Raw genomic sequence first — 16813 nt, forward strand, 5'->3', positions numbered from 1 at the left:
TGTACTCGACGAGGAAGGAGGGAGAAGTTTCGCGGGAAATTAGTTGGCCCCGAGAAATCGACCGAGAGGGAAAAACAGCGGGAGGGCTCCCTCGTCCGTGGGACTCCTCGATTAAAGACGAGGAGACGATGACTCGGCTGGCTCGAAAGGAAGGGAATAATTCAAGGTGGAAACCGAATTCCAAGCCACGCGGGAACTTGGCAAACCTCGTCAACGGTTGGTAAGGTCCCGGTAATGTGCGAAATTCACCGCTCCTCCTCGAGTACGAGCTTAACTTTCCTCTTTGATACTTCGGTTCGCGCCTCTCTCTCGCCCTCATCGAGGAGGTGTCATAGGAAAAGGAAATTGGAAGAGGGAAAGTGACTCCGGAGGGAAAATATCCCGATCGTTCCCTCTTAGTCACTTATGCGAGCTACTTCCCTTTGCCGGTGCATTCCCGGCCCGCGGACTTCTCCTCCCCCTCGGAGGGGTACATCTCGCCTATTTGGCTATGGAAATGAAGAATATGCTCGGAAACCCAATTGTCCCGCTCGAACTCGATTCGAGGAACGGATCGATTACCGTAATGTAAAAAATTCCGGCTTCTCTCCGCGACGATACCGCGCTCCGTAATATCCACCCCTTCCGGCCTGCCCTCGAGGAATCGCCGACGTAAAGGGACCGCGATAGCTCGGGTTGGCTCTAACCGCTCCGGAAGATCGAAAGAGTCCGGGGCGATTTGTAGCTTGTCTCGTTTCCTTGCAATTAACCGCCGGGAAAGAGGTGGCCGACACCGCGGCCGACACGCGAGATACTTTATCGTCGATTCCGCCGTAAATAGGACGCCGGTATTTTGTCTCCGCGGGGTCTCCGCCGGAACCCGAAGAAGGACGATATCTTCTCGCAGGGGCGGAAAGATCGAACGTTCGTCTCGATAAATCTCGCCGGAGACGGGAAGACTTTTACCCGGACCGGAGGATTTTTATCGCGGGTCACCGCGATTTCGGTAGAAGGTCGGAGGTGGAGTCGGCTCCACTTAACGCACGCTCTCTATCGCCGTTAATGGAGATCCCGGTCTCGGACGAGGTTACGGTCCTTAACCCGTGTGCCAAGGTACGATTACCATGAGAGGAGGTTCCAACGACCGTGGAGGGTCGGCGCGTGACCCGAGATAACCCAACGTTTGCCAAAGACCGAGTTCGTTATCGTTCGCTATCGATCCCCTCCACCCCCGACCCGAATACCTCGGTCGTCGAAACGACGAACCGCGTAATTTCTTGCACTCGTTTTCGCTCTTCTTCGCTCTTCTTCGCTCTTCTTCCTCGCGGGTACCCGACTCGAGTAGACGCCTCGTCTGGCCTCGTTATTAGCGTCTCCCGGATTCGTCGTTAACGCGAAATCAAGGCGTCGACGTCCTTTCTTGGTCGTTGATACCCGGCGACATCGATCGCCCCCCGCGAGGTTTCGACGGATAACATAGCACGGTCCGGATATATCGCGCGTCCTAGCTACGTCTAATTAGTCCTCCATCCAATTACCGGCGTAAGGTCGAATGTGCCCGATCGGGAACCTCGGAGTTAGTGTATCGAAGGGACGCGATCGAGAGCTACCGTCGACTGGGAAAATCGAAAAGCGACACAGGTATAGTGTCACAAAAATGCGAGTTTTGTGATTACACGTCCTATACTTATGTTTCTGTCCCTATAGTTAATGTTACAATTCCAAATGGTGATCGCTCATCTAACTTTTTAACGCAGCACGATACGGTAACTATTGGCAAGGTTACGTTTACCATTCCGCGTGGTCGGTTTCACCACTTTTGCGCTTTCACTTCCCATAGTATTTAACCGTGTCGTTGTAGCAATTGTAACGAAATAATTCTTTTCCACGTGCGAATGGAAAATCTCGAGAGAGAAACCTTCGAGAACCCTCGCCAACGGCGCCGTCCCTAATCCGAATTCGGGAGGCCACGTCGACGTTATTAGGAGGGCAAATGGGCAGATAAGGCGAAAGGGAGCCCGGCGAAAGTAGGTAACGGCATTCGGTCGAGTCATCCTTCGAAAAAGGAGCAACGAGGCCACTTCTCGCCCCGCGATCCCCCGCCTCCCCCTCGCGACTGAATCCTTCTTATCCGCGCATTATCATAACGCTATCGCGCGCTACGCGACAGGAAAGACGTATTATCGTTCCAGTTTCCGATCGTCGTCGCCTTATATCGCGTTCCACCCGACCACTTGGGTGAAATCGGCGAAATCGATATCTCGGGTATTGCAATTTTTCCATCTCAACGTTTCGGGTACATTGCGCGCAAATTACGTTCTCATATTTCGAGTTAATTTGGAGAATGAAAAAGTTGAGATAGAAAAATGTTAATTTCGTCCTGGCGGAGATGGAGGCTTCGCGCGGGTCGCTCGCCCTCCTCTGGATCGGACGCGAATTGGCGCCGTTTCCATCGCGACTGCAGCAATAGGTGAAATCGAACGAGAACGTCACCTTTGCAAATCGACCGGAAGTCGGACGGGGGAGAAGGAAGCGAAGGCTATCATTAGCTCGGGCTGAAAGAAGCGTAATGACGTCAGGAGATAGGTCGGAGTTAGTGGAAACTCGCCCCTCCGAGCCCGCCGGCGGAATTGCCGATCCAAGGGGTTTCCAGAGAGGCCGACTTTCGAGTGGCGAATTTCAGCCCTCCTCCGGGGGGTCAGGGAGAGGATTCGAATTGAATAAACGAAAATAAACGCCGAGGACTCGCCACGGCGAAACCTCGACGACAAGGTCGGGGAACAATTCCGAGAGAACGGGGAGCCTATCGGGAATGTCCCGGGTCTGCGGGAATTCCCCCCCGGGTGTAAAAATCAAATGAGAATTCGCCGTTTCCCGGGGGAGCGGAAGTGCCCGGACATACGAAATGCGCGAGGAATGCCGGAAGAAATTCCGACCGGGAGGGGAGTCAAGATGGACCGAGGATGTGCGGCAAGATCCTGACATCGTATCCCGGCATCGCAGCCCGGAGGAAGGGTCGCGGTTAGGTCAGTTGGCCAGCGGCCAGCGGAGGCCGAAGGAGAACGCCACGAGAAGCGAAAGCCCTCCTCTCTTTTCTCCACCGGGGGATAACGACGTAGAAAAAATCGAACTTCAAGATCCCCTACCTGGGCGAGGAAAAAATCCCGGGCGTCTCTCGAGACGCGGCCATTCCGAACGAAGTCTCGCCTCGCGGAATTCGAGGGTCGACCGCGTCGCGTCCTCGGAACGGCCGCCAAAAAGAGTAGCGGAAGCCTAGGCCGAAGAAAGCGGAGAGAACGAGCGGGAATACGAGAAGGCGCGATCGGGACCGCGACACTCTCCCTCTTTCTCGATGAAAGGGTTCGTCACGCCGGCAAAGAAAGTCGCGCTCGCTTTCTTCCGCCGTTCTCCACGCCGAGGAAAGGGAGACGAGGGAGGAGAGCTCGGGCTTGCGTTTCGCCGAACAATGCCCGAGACGGCAGTCGGGCCCGCGGACGAGGATCGATTGATAAAACAACCGGCGGTCGCGGATGCCGTGGAAAGATGCTGGGAAAGGAGACGCCGACGTCTCAAGAGGAGCGTTCGTCCGACCCGAGGGCGCGGAATTTCGGGGGGTGGTCCGCGCAAAGGGGAGATTCGTCGAGGGATGCGCTCGCGAAAAGACGCGCCGCGCAACCGCGTGATCCCGCCGATCGCCCCCAACGGAATAAAGGGTGTCCCGGGAAACTCCTCCGAGGTCCGGGGGTGGTGAGCCCCTTTGCCTCGACGAAGAGGCGAACGAGGCCGGTTCCTCGCTGAATCCATCGGGACTTTCCAAACTTTAATTAAGCGACTTCGTTATTGACACTGTAATCGGTTCCCGGTGCCCGTCTCGCCTCTTGCGCGCTACTTCCCTCTCTAAATAAGTAATTAAAATTTTCTTCACAATTGCATTCCGTCCGGCAGGCCCTCTTCCTCCACCGCGCCGTTTCCCGTTCGATCTCCCCCGCAACCGACTAGGAACCGTCTCGACGTTCCTCCCGATCCAAATTATCCGACCAAGGCGCCCAATGGCCGACCAAATCGGACTCGACGTCGATGACGCGACCTCGGCCGAGATCGGTCAGATGCTCTCTAGCCGAGCGTCGCGTAAACGACGTTTGAAACGCGACAACGTGCCCGAAGGGAAGCCACGGTGGAAAAGAGCGAGCGAGGGAAAAGGAGGACCAAAAGGGGCGAGGAGCTATTTACGCCATTAAGCCTGCGCCGCGGAGACATGCGAGCGAAACGCCCTCGAGAGAGGGGCTTTGGGCGTCGCTCGATCGGCCGGGCCCGGTGTTCCCACAAAATGGCCTCTTCCGCTTTTTCCTTCCGCGATGCGCCCTTTAAAATCCGCGCCCCGAGACGCGAACGCGACGTCGCCGCAGCGGGGCCTCCGCGTTCTCTCTCGGTCCCGATCCTGCGGTCGGACGCCCCTGGATCGCGGGGGCACGCTTCGTTCCGCTTTAACGAGCCAAATATCGCGCGAGCTCGCCCCCTCCCAGGGCGCGCACTTTCCGTTCCGAAATTCCGCCGGACAGCCGCGGGGAAGAGGAGCGACGAGACGCCAAAGCGGAGGCCCCTCGTGGACCGCCGGTCTCGAACATCCGTACAGCCTTCTCCGAAATTCTGACGAGGCGAAACTTCGAGCCCCATCCCTGGAGGAAATTCCGTCGACCCGTGAAAAAGAATGCCGGACGCGTTTCCGACATGCGGCATCGAATATCGATCCGGTCCGACCGACGACCCCCGCCGTGCGACTCGCGATTCGCGGTCGACGCGAAAAGGAGTCCCGGTCCCGTGGGACTTCCTTGGGAAGATAAAAAAAACTATCTATCGGCCAGCCCTGGTCTTTAGTCCCTGGACCATGGAAACGGAAAGCGGAACTGCGTTTTTCTCCGAAAATCTACGCTGCTCGACTTTGCCACTTTTGTGCAAAGTCACCGACAGGCGCGGAAGAGACTCGTCCCGCGGAAAATAAAGTTGAGCGCTCGGCAGACACTCGCGGGACCTGGGAAAGAAAGCGGGCCGACGCGACGCGAAACTTCGCGGTACTTCGCGGTACTTCGCGGCACTTCGCCGGCACTTCGCCGGCACTTCAAAGGGTAATAGCGGTAACTCTCGTTCCTCGCCCTCGCCCTCGCCTCGTTTCGGCGCCCGCCGCCGTTTCGCGAGGTGGCCCCTCTCGCAGGTATTACGAGTCTCGTATCTTTCGCGCGTCGCGCGTAATGCGCCAGGAGAGATACACACCCGGCGATATGGCGCCGCGAGATCCGCCGAGAAATACGACCTCGGCAATTTTGACGGCGACATCCTCACCGGATTAAAATTCTCTAAAATCAGGGCCCATCGCCGATTATATCCGCCATCGAGGAGTCTCGTTTACGGGGTTCGAGGAGAGAGGTCGTCCAGGATTTACCCGGAGTCCGCCGTTTTACGGGCACGCGTCGTAGCCGATTCCGATTTCGGGGCCTCGCAACGTTTAACGAGCCACTTCCGCGACGCGGGGGCGACGGAATGCCGGAATTATCCCGAGACGACTTCATTGTTACGGTAATTGGCTCGTCGTAAGAAACGCTCGTGAACGTTTCGAAGCGGACCCCTGGAAGGCGTAGAACGACGCTCGTCCGCTCGGCGTCTTTCGAGGAATGTCATCATAAAGACGGATCTAATTGATTTAGAGAGGATTCCGCGAGATCCCCGAGGTAATCCGCGGGCGACGCGCGAAAACGAGCGAGTGGTCCAACGACTGCGTACGCGAAACGCTCCGTGGTGCGTAAAAGCGAATCCAAAGTCAATTAAGGCCGCCCGGCCGATCCCGCGGGCTTTAAGGCCGCCCCGAGTCGAATTCCGGACCTCCCGGGGCAGGCGTCGTCGTAACATCCGGAGGTTAGGGAAAATCGATAGCGCGAGGCGGTTTCTTCGAGCGAGGTGCGCGATAAGCCCCCCGCGAGTTCTTCCCTGATCGGAAAAAGGAAGGAGAAGAAAAGCCCGTAAATACGGTTCGCCAATTTAGGAGATATTCCAGGCTTCCCTTGGTCGAAATCGACCCAAATCATGGAAACGGCGGCGGCGGAGGAGGCTCGTCCCTCGAGCCAATATCCCCGAATCCGGCCCGACCTTATCCGCCGCGGGTTAATAAGGGGCGTCGGCACGCCACGGCGTTATTACCGAACGTTAATGGACGACGCGCGCGAGGCTCGCAATAAACGACGACCGCGGGGCCCGGCTCTTAACGCGAAATAATACGGTTTAAGGCCGCGATGAAGAAAGTTTTTAAAACCCTTAACCTTATTCAGGGGCGTAACTAAACTCACTAGCGAACTAACTGGCGCACTCGAAAGTGGCTTCGCCGCCGTCGTAACCCCATGGGGACTTAACAAGGCGCGCTGGAGTGCTCTAAATTGTACCCACCACCTACGGGAGCACCACCTTCAAACTTGCAACTGCAAGTGCGGCGCGCCCCGCCCGGCCGGGCCGGGTCGTGCCGAGCCGAGCCGGGCCGGGCCGGGCCGGGCCGGGTCGGGCCGAGCTGGACGGGGCGGGCGAGGGAGAGGGGACGAGTTGCCCCAAGAGAGGCGCGGGGTGCAAGACTCGAAGGCAGTTTTACACCTCCGGGTGACACCGGCGCCACCTTAGCCAGGGGTACTTTTAATAGGCTACTTCGGTATGCACTCCGACCGGATGGCGTCGGCCCTCTGCCCCTCTCGCTCCCTCCCGGGGGCGGACGATACGACTCGATCCACGCCGAATCCAACGCCTGGTATAAATCTCGATTATCGCGCAGCCCTCTTTACGACCTATTACCACCGTTCGCTCCATCCACTCGGTTCGAAAGCTCTCCATTGAAAGAGAGCCAGCGGAGAGAAAGGGCGAGACAAACAGCCGAGAGAGGAAGCTCCGATCCATGGGTGCCCGGAGTGCTCGCGGTGCCGGCCAGGATGCCTCCGATGTCGCGGGGGGGAAAGGCATCGATCCCGATGTAAGGAACGACGGCGGGTCGTTTTCAAAGGGGACGGAGTCTGAACGAACTGCAGCCGAGTAAATAGTCACCTGAATCGAAACGGTCCATTTCGAGACAACTCGCACCCCGGAATGGGACCGATCCTTTTCGACGACTTCGCGTTTAAGAGCCCGAATCGAGCCAACGCCTAATCGACTCATCGTCGACCCCCTTCGAGCGCGATCTCCGCGTTAAGGCCACACGAAGGTGGTGTCTGAAAGGTCTCGTTTGTGAAACTTTCCCCCGAACCGAATGTACCGAATCGTTCGAAATTCTCCATCGTAAATACAAAAACTATAAGGAAGGTCCCGACCTCCATGAATTATCAATTTAATAAAAAAATTGTTCGTGTATGTTTTAAAAATCTTGTATAAAAAATGCAATTTCACGCGTGCCGAATCGGGTGCGGACGTAAACGCGGTTGCCCCGGGGTGGAACGGCCATTGCGTCGACCAGGTGATTCAGCGGCGAGTCTCGACCGAAGAGGGTCCGCTACTCCGGACGCGAGACGAAATCCTAACCTGAATTTTCCTCCCCCTTGGAAGTCCGACTCCTGGAGAAAACGAACCTCCCCTTCGCCGAAGAGGCCTTCCGGCGACGGAACGCGGCGAACTTACGGAAACCGAGCAGACGTCGGTCGTTAGCGGAGCGGAAACCAGGCCTAAAGCGGTCGGAACTCCGTTCGATGGGGTAAAACCGAAATCGGGAGGGGGATGGGACAGACGACGAAGGGACGCGAGGGTTGAGGGACGAGGGAGGGGGCGTCGCGAAGGGGACCGAGGAGCGAGATTTAATAAAAGATTGGCCCGCGCCCGGTGGGCCCCGACGCACCCCTCGCTTTTCATCCCTCTCCACCCTTGCGATTCGTTCCAGAGGTCCGGGGGTTTCGGTCTCGTTGACGTAGCAAGCCAAGGGTGGTTTTTCGCACGACCCGTCCACCCTGCCCCGAAATTCCGGAAGGTCGTTCGAGAGAATCGCGAGCGAGTCCCTTTGTTTCGATTCCTGGCCGAGCCTTTCTCCCCCCTCCTGCGTTTATTAACGTTAATGTACCTACATTTACGTTTACTTCCCTTTATTTACGCGACCGGTGTAGGCGTCTCGGTGGGTCGGTCATGTAAAGCCCCGCGATAAGAAATGCACGAGTACTCGTCGCCGTTCTCGTCGCGGGGCTAATTTCAATCAAGCGCTCGACTGCCCCACCCATACAGAGCCCGGGTCTCCTCGGTTCGTAAAAGAATTCCCTTAAGAATTCGCTTGATGTAACATCGGGAAGAGAGTGGCGTCCCGGGGCTCTTTGAGCCCTCCCCCGTGCCCTCCGACATAGGAAATCGCGGAAATGAAAACCTGCGAAGCGCTCCTCCACCGCGAGCGGCATAATGCGAAAATCAAAAGGACTTTCGAGATTCAGCGAATATGAAATAAAAGGAAAGCGCTCCGCGACCGGAGGTATACCTCGGCCATCGAAGGAGTCACGGAAGAAGGCATCAAACGAGAAACTTGAAACATTGAACAGCCGGGACGATCCCCCTCCTCCTGTCCCTCTCGCAGCGACGAACTCCTACGCCTCTCGAATAACGCAAAAGGGACTTAGAGCAAAGTCCCCTTCGGCATCCTTTTGATCTCCGACAATTAGGTTCGGGTTAATCGCACAAAAGCACCCGGCGTCCTTTGGAGCCCGATATCGAGGGAGTAAACGCGGCCGGTCGTCGGAGGTGGCTTTAAATCGCGGAAGTTCCCCGTATAATTTATCAAAGGCCCCGAACGCCGGCGAAGTGATCAGGGATTTATTATTCCGAAATTAAAGAACCTATCCCACCCTGGACGACGTCCCTCCACCCGTCCTATACCACTCCCCGGACACCCCTCCGCACCTCCTAGCGGTCCCCAATCGCGAGGGTCGCGCCCTAATTTTCACGGCATCCCCTGCTTTCCCCCTCTCGAAGGCGACTCCCGCTTGCCCCTTTTCTACGCCCACGTATTCCTGGGGGCAGGTAAGCCACCGAGGCTCCTTCCACGAAACTTCCCTCGTAAAATCACCGCGAAGATTTCATTACGGGAGCGTCTTCCCCTGGACCGCGGGGAAGATCGAAAACGGGGGACGCCCTCTTCGCGAAAATTTCCCGGGTCTCCAGGGCCCCGTTCCCCGTAGGAACCGGACTCGCGGTAAGCGCCAACGGCGAGACGGCGATTCATTAAAAGCGCATTCATCTTCTCACCCCTTGCTGACGTCGCGAGAGATCAAGCGCATCCACGTGTGGACCGACGCGGAGGCATCTCCCCCGCGAGGAGCGACTCGATCCGAGTCGAGCTCAAGTTCGCGCGAGCAAGGGTGCAAAGCGAGCCCGTCGACCGCGCTAATCGCATCTAATGAGCCGCACCCCGTCAGCGGAGATTAAAGCCACCCGGTCACCCCTCCCGGAGTGAGCCGACCCGGCGCGATAAGGTCAAATCGCGGCCGATAACGCTCGATTCCCCTCGCGACCTCGTCATCCTCTTCGCTCCTTTCCGAGCGACACGAATACGCGGCAGGGATTCGAGTTAACGAAACGCTTCTCGTCGTTGCGACCTTATCGCTTATTTCGCGCGTTTTCAGAACCTTCGTGCGATACGAGCGCGTCGGAAGGGTTCGAGTTAATAAAACGCATTCGAGCCGAGTGCACGCACCCCTGTCTTATCCCGCTCGGCATCTCGGGGTAACGTCGACCCAATTAGTCGGAGCATTAGATAATTGCGCGAGATACGGACAGGCAGTACAAACAAATCGTTGACCCCGAGGGAAAGTCGTGCCGCCGCTCGGTGAAATATCGAATGCTCGCGTGCGGAACTTCCGCGACGGAGAAGTTACGGTTAACTCGGCGGACCCGGCCGCCAAGTTCGCCGGATAAATTGGCTTTTCCTTATATACGTTGGCGCCGGGGGAGTGATCGACCGATGAAACGGGCGGAAGTAGGTTCCCCGCGAAACCTCCGAAGGAGGTCGCGACGCCGGAAAATCTCGGCCTCTTTCACCTCCGAATTAACTCGCGCGAGGCATTACGAGTGCATCTCGGCGAGGGAAAAAAGAAAGCGGAAAGGAAAAGGAGAAAAATTAAACGCGCTCGCGTTCCCAACGCGGCAGCGATGCAACGCGACCAGCTAAGCGCTTTCGTCCGTCCCGGTCGAACCCCGGCTAAGTATGTGTGCTTTCGCAAGGGTTGCGCTTTTATGTAGCTTAATGGCTCGCCCACCTTCGGGGCCACCTTCTCGCCGACCTCCCCGTTCCCAGGCGAGCCAGCCGCGCCTTCGACGCGTAAGAGGAAATAAAGGAGGAAACGCGCCATCCGGAGGAAACCTACGCGAGAGTTCTTACCGGGGACTTTTACGACCCGCCTTCGACCTGGAGTCCCACCTTTGCCGTCCATCTCCGGGGAGAAAATATCCGGCGAGCGGCTCGACGTTTCCAAAAATTTCGCGAGTCCTTCGCGATGCCGGGGATACTTCGATTTTCTATTCCCTCGCGAGAATTACAAAGGTTTCGCCGTAAAGGAGCGTTGCCTCGAGATTCCTGCCAGAAGATATCTCGTAAACTTCGGCGAGCCTCGCCAGTTAAAGGTCCGGCCTTAAAGCAAACGCGGCGGGTCTAGGATCCTCGCCGAGCGGAACGCATGGTCGCGGGGACTCGTCCTGGGTGGACGATAAAATACAATTATGCGAATTCTCGAGCGAGGCGCGAGAGGTGCGCTCTCGTCCACCGAGGATTACTCGGTTTATGACGTCGTCCCGCTCCATGGCCGAGATATGAATACGAAGCTCGCGATCTCACCTACGTTACGTACATAATGCGCGGCCCATAAGCGTTATATTATTGCCGGGAGAGCCGGGTGAGCCGGGTCGAGCGACGGCTCCATAAAAAGAAGTGCCGCGACGTCCTTTGGTCGGGCCAGCCGGTAGGACGTAATCCGCGACCTACGCCACTCCTCGCGGGACTCGTCCTGGAACTCCTTCGAGTATTCGAGGTACTCGCTCCCAACCCTTCGCGATAGCCAATTTTATGCCGGTTACGGGACGCTCTTTTCTCGCGAATATTCCAAGATTTCCTCCGCTCGTTCTCGTATCGCGCGACCTCGATCTCCGCGTCGGAGATACATCCGACCGCGTTCAAAACGCGAGAATCCTTAAGTCCCCCGCCCACCCTCCTTCCGCAGCGGCCGGGCCGTTCCCCGACATCTCGCGCTAGAAACCCGAAAACGGAAAAACGCACGCGATTCGCAGGACCGCGCCTTGCGCCGCCCCGCGAAGAAATCGATAGCGCGGTCCGCCGGTCCCGCGCTCTTCGCCTCCGCCCCTCGACGCATCTCTCGTCATTTCACGATAAACGCGTTAGACTACCGTCCTCTCTCTCTCTATCTCTCTCTGACCGAAAAATGATGAAAAGTGCCGAAACCGACCCGCTCGACTCGATCTGCAAGTCTCATCTGAAGGGTCGCGCGTGTACGCAGGTAAGCGCGTTTTGCGTAACGTCTTTGCGCCTTTGCGACATGCAAAACACCGCTTGGAGAAGCTCGCCGAGCCAGCTATTCCTTCCGGTGTGCTCCGACCCTCGGCTTCCTCGGAGTCACACGCCCGTCAAGAACGAGTTTTTGCCTCGCGTAAATCGTGGCCCGGCGATCGAGGGCTTAAGTACATATTTTTGTATTCCGCCGGGAAACGCCGATCCCCCGCCTCGCGGCAGACGTCGCCCCCCCGGGTGTAAATCTCTCGGTCGGAGTCAACGGAAGCAAAACCACCCCCCTTCCCCATTTTTCGCCGTCCTTCTCGTCAACTCCCCTACTCGGGGGCAGAACTCGCGAGCGGAAGACGCCCGGGAGGACGAGGTCGGAGGGGACTTTGGCGAGTTCGGCGCCGAGCGTCGAGTCGCGCGTCCCGAAGTTCGGAAAAGCCTGCCGGTGGGATTTCGATTCGAAATTCCGCGGCGCGCGTGTGGGACGAGCCGGGTCCCAAAGGAAACGTTTATGGCCAAGTTAACGGCTAATCCTAGCTACGGTTACAGCCATTAGGTTACGCTTAAACCGACGTTATTGCCGGCATTAGTTGCCGGTTCTCCGCTCGGCTAATACTCGATATTCCCGGGCCCGAGGACATCCACGAGGTGTCTCGTCCGCTCGATACCGATCTCCGTTTATCGCGGCCGAAACGCTACCCCGTCCCGAGGCAACGCGGACTCGAGAACCGGCGAGAAGCGTCCCCTCGACCTGGTATAACGTCGTAAAACCCGAGAGGAAACGCGGAAACAGAAGGAAAGGAGACATCGGCGCCGGCACAAAGGCCGCGCACTCGCGGCTAAGCAATTTTACGGCGTAATCGCTTAAAGTCCCCCTCGATGCCGGGGAGATAGGAGCGGAAAAGGCATATCCGTGGTAATATCGCGTCGTTACTTAGCTCGTGTACTTTCGGTCGCGACGCGCAACGTCGTTACGCGAACGCGTATACGCGTATATACGTGTATACGAGTCTCTATCTATCCGCGGCTTAGTAATGCAACTTACTCCATTACTCAACTCCGTTTCTATTTAGTTCTCGGCGAAGCTCGCCGTCGGGTTACCGAAGGGAGGGACGGAGATAGAGGATACGCGAAGCGAAGAGAGGACGGAGCGGTACATACGCCGGATACATTATTTACCGCGACGCCGCTCACCGGCGCCCTCCGTCATTCGTTTAATCGCTGGTGAACGCAAAGTTTCGCCAAACATTAATTGGTTTATGCGATCCGGCCACGGGTCGACGCGGCGCGCCGATTCTTGCGCAATTTAAACTTCCTTCCCGCGGCGTCGCGATGCCCTCCGCGGGGCGACGGTCAAGGTTTAAGGGGTATGGCCACGGTAGCGAGTATAAAATCATTTGCATATTCAACAATTTTTTTGTTGTATAAAAAGTAATTTATTTACAGAACTAATTACAGGTACATTTAGTGTATGTATCAAAGTAACAAAAATAGTTTTCTTCAATCATTTTCTTATGCGAAATGGCCGACAACTCCTATTTGCTTTTGTTCATCTTTTTTCCGAGGCGTTTCACGGCGTGACATTTGGCGTTCACAATTTTTAACCTAGAACAAAACGAAAAAATTCTCGTTAATCTACATAAAAATACCTAGAGAAGTACATATGGAATTTTAAAAATATTAATTTTTTCGAAAATGGCAGGTATTTGAAGTTAATGGGTGAATTTCCAGTGAAAAATTTCGTATAAAACTGCTCATAAAATGGAAAGTTTTTAATTAATCAAAAATTCCGTANAATTATCATCATTAGTAACGTTGTTGTTAATATCGTTCTTGTTCTCGTTTCCGGTGTCGTTGTATCGTTGTTGTCGTTCTCGTTCGTTAAAAGCCTACCTACGTCAACCGATAACAAGGCCCAAATAAAACCTTAGGTAAATGCATAAGTCTCGGTAGAAATACAGAACTAAGATAATCGCGAGGGCAAAAAAAAATGCATGATGGACCCGGCAATGGAGACGATGTCAAGGCGATCACGGGACGGTCGCGTGACTATTAAAAGTCGCAAAGTATCTTTCGCCTTTTCCCTTCGAGCGGCGGAAACGTCCTCGACTTCGCGTCGAGCCCGTCTCGTCGGAGGAAAATTCGGCGGAAAATACGGACAGCCGTCAGAGGAGTCGGCTCGCCGGAAAATGGTTTCCCGTCCGAGTGTTTGCCCAACGAGGGAGGAGGGTCGGCGTTATTGGATGCAAGGTCACGCACCCCTTTAGCGAGCGGACGCGGCCGTTCGCGGCGATAAGGACAGAGACGTCACGGGGCAGGGTCGCGATAGGTAGCCGATTTGCATGCGGGGAATAATATCGACAAAGGTACCAATTTGCAGATATACCGGCGTCCCGATGGGCACCGATCCCCCGGGGACCGAATTTACGTCCCGGACGCGCGCGTGCCCCGGCTAGGCGCGCCCCTGATATATGGCCCGTGATTAAAATCGGTTCGAGTCGATCAATCGAACCGCTCTCGATGAGAGATATCGGAATCCGTAGGTCCGCTCGGCCCGGTTTACGGGGCGCGGAGATTAACCAAGTATTCCGCAATTTTAAGAGGATCGCCGGTACTCCTCGTTAAACCGCCCATAATCTGGGCACCGTTCACCGGACCTCGACTCGATTGCCTCCATCGCGAGATATCATCGAAACGATTTGACGGCCTGGGTAAAGCGAGAAAATAAATAAATTACAAATCGCCCGTCTAGCAGCGAGGCGCGATCCAGGGTCTCTCGAGAGCTCAAATGTTTCTCCTCCGTCTCTTCCCTTTTCTTAACCGTACACAAGGGTGACTACGTAATTAACATCTCGACGTTGAAAAGGGCGCGTCGTCCACACCTCGAAGAGAAGGTGAGAGCCCGTTTAACGCCTTAATGCGAAAGTGGGTGCATAGTTAACACCTCGGTTAAGGGGGGGGCAGGGGCGTTCTGGGAACGCCCCGACCTCGCTTGGATGGCCACTTAACATTTTTCCCTTTGGGAGGAAGATACGGCGAGACTCTCGGGGCGAATCTCCCGACGACGTCCCTTTCCCGATCTCCGTCGTGATTTCTCGACCTCGCTCGTCCCCGGAACCCCCGAAACTCGTCTCCTCCGCGTAAACGGTGACGAGTCCTCCCCCCTTCGAGAACAGACGCAATCCCGCAACGGAAACGCGGATTAACAGCTCGCGGGACGCTCGATCGCGCCGCGTCCCCCATTTCCGGCATTTTCCAGGGCGATCGGGGTCCCTCGCCCGGCGACTAATCGCAATCGGCGATCGATCGTTTCCCGGGTTCCCGTTAAAGAGTTCCCGCGGGCGATCCCTGCGGATTTTATTTACGAACGGACCGTTTGTCAGGACGCCGCGACGCTGGATCGGGGTAGAAAGAGGAGACACGTAATCAAGTAACGACGACGATTTTAATCGGTGCCCCGTCCTTCCCCCTCTCCCCGTACGCTACTTTCCGGCTGACCGTTCATCTTTTAAGTGGATTTGCCACCGCAGCCGAGATTTAAGGGCGGTCGTTAAGCGGCGGTCGTTAACGACCGGAGAGACGCGGGACGCTCCGCAACGAAAATCGCAACGGGGCCCGCTGGGACGAGGGCTCGTTTCGAGACGTTTAATGGGGTCCGCGACGTGGATCGCGCGTCATCGGAAAATGCTAATCAAAGGGAGGAGAAGGGGGCCGAGTATTAATCGCGGGGGACGTGGCGGCGGGTTATCGTCGAATTACCCCCGGCGTACCTTGAGCTCGTCCGCCGTGCCCAACGGCGGGTTATCGTAAAATTATGGCCGCGCGTCAACTCGAAACGTCGACAACTTAATCGAGCCGGCTCAATCGAGCCGCGGCCACGTAATTGAATCGCGCCGATAAGGACGATACAATTAAACCTTGCATCGGTGCCGCCATCCAGGGTTCCCGACCCCCTTCTCCAAGGTTCGACGCGATATCTCACCCAGGGTTAGACGGATCGACGACGCTTTTCCTCCGTCGAAGTCGCCCGAGACGTTCCCGATCGTCCGCCTGTGCTCGCTCGCATCCGCGCCGGCGTATCGACGTATATACGTGTATACGTATACATATATATATATCTGTATATAAAAAATAAGACATAAAATTGAAGATCTCGCCCTTCCCTGTAACGCCTCTTCTTCGCTCGGTCGCGAGGAACGTTTTCTCTCTTCCCTGAATTATTGCCGCAGGAGAGTTCCTTCCAAAACGCGCCCGGCGTAATCAACGTTCCACCGGGACGAGCCCGAAGAATACTAGAAAAAAAAAAACATTCGGGACGTGACACATTTTTTTTTCCTCCCAATAAAGCCGCGACCCGGTACAAGCGGTTAAGGACCACGATAACGACGAGGGCGCCCCTCTTGGTTACACCGGCCCCGACCGGGTTTGTAGGGGTGTATCGATTCTTTTTGTCTTACGGTCCATGAATTTCATTCATACATTATGCCCGATAAGAAACCCGCGCACACGTGAAACCGCGTTTTTTAAAAATAGGAATTTCGTGAGCAACGCGTTCTTCCTCCGGGCCTCCGTAATCACGTGTCAAAGTATCAAATGATTTGGTGCACCCAATGTGGAGAAAGGTTTTATAAATGTCCCTGCTTTCGACCCCAGCGACGAGAAAATTCGACCTTGGTCCAGGTCTCTCACAAATACAAAACCAAGTACACGAAGCCATGACCAAAGTCGATTTTACTCGTCCCGATTCGGTACCAGTGCCGGATAAGGACGAAAAAATCGCGGAACCGACCAATCCCCTACGTCCCGGGTATAGTCTAACCTCGCAAGAAGGAATCCGTTAACCGGCACGTAGCAGGGGCGCCTCGTAAAATCTTGGCAAAACCCTTTCGGCCAGATTGCATCTTTCGTCTCTCTCGTTAATCCAAGCGAGCGAGCGGGGAAAAAGGGAGCATCGTCGTCCCTCTCTCCCGCTCCAAAATCGGAGTCGCGTAGTTCCGTCCGAACCCACAAGGATCGCGGAGGCATCTAACCTTTATCTTGGCGCGCCTCGCCGTTGGTTTCCTGGAGGTGGGACGGGTCCTAGGCGTCCGCTGGCATGGGACCTCGCTCCAAGGGCCGTGGGCTGCCGGCCTCTCGCCTCCGTGGCGCGCACAGCGGGCCAAGACACTCGCGACGCGCACTCGGGGGACTCGCCGGCGGATCGCGCTACTGCGGTCGCGGCATAGCTCGGACCGAGCTCGAGACGCGTGCTACTCACCGCTTTGAGGTTAAGTCGCCTCCGGGGTGCGGACTCCGTAGCCGGACGAGGGGAAGGAGACGCGCGCTCGGTCGCGG

At 56.3% G+C, this 16813-nt stretch overlaps 1 protein-coding gene across 1 annotated transcript in view; it reads right to left on the bottom strand.

The window, feature by feature from the left end:
* The window catches only part of LOC105703987, a 73698-nt gene extending 56885 nt beyond the window's left edge, over positions 1-16813 (bottom strand). The window contains exon 1 of the mRNA XM_023434664.1: positions 16510-16813. The gene's annotated coding sequence lies outside the window, so the exon portion shown is untranslated. The remainder of the gene's footprint in view (positions 1-16509) is intronic.

The sequence above is a fragment of the Orussus abietinus genome, unplaced genomic scaffold, assembly GCF_000612105.2.
Source record: "Orussus abietinus isolate OABI.00-Male unplaced genomic scaffold, Oabi_2.0 scaffold11, whole genome shotgun sequence".
NCBI classification, from domain to species: Eukaryota; Metazoa; Arthropoda; class Insecta; order Hymenoptera; family Orussidae; genus Orussus; species Orussus abietinus.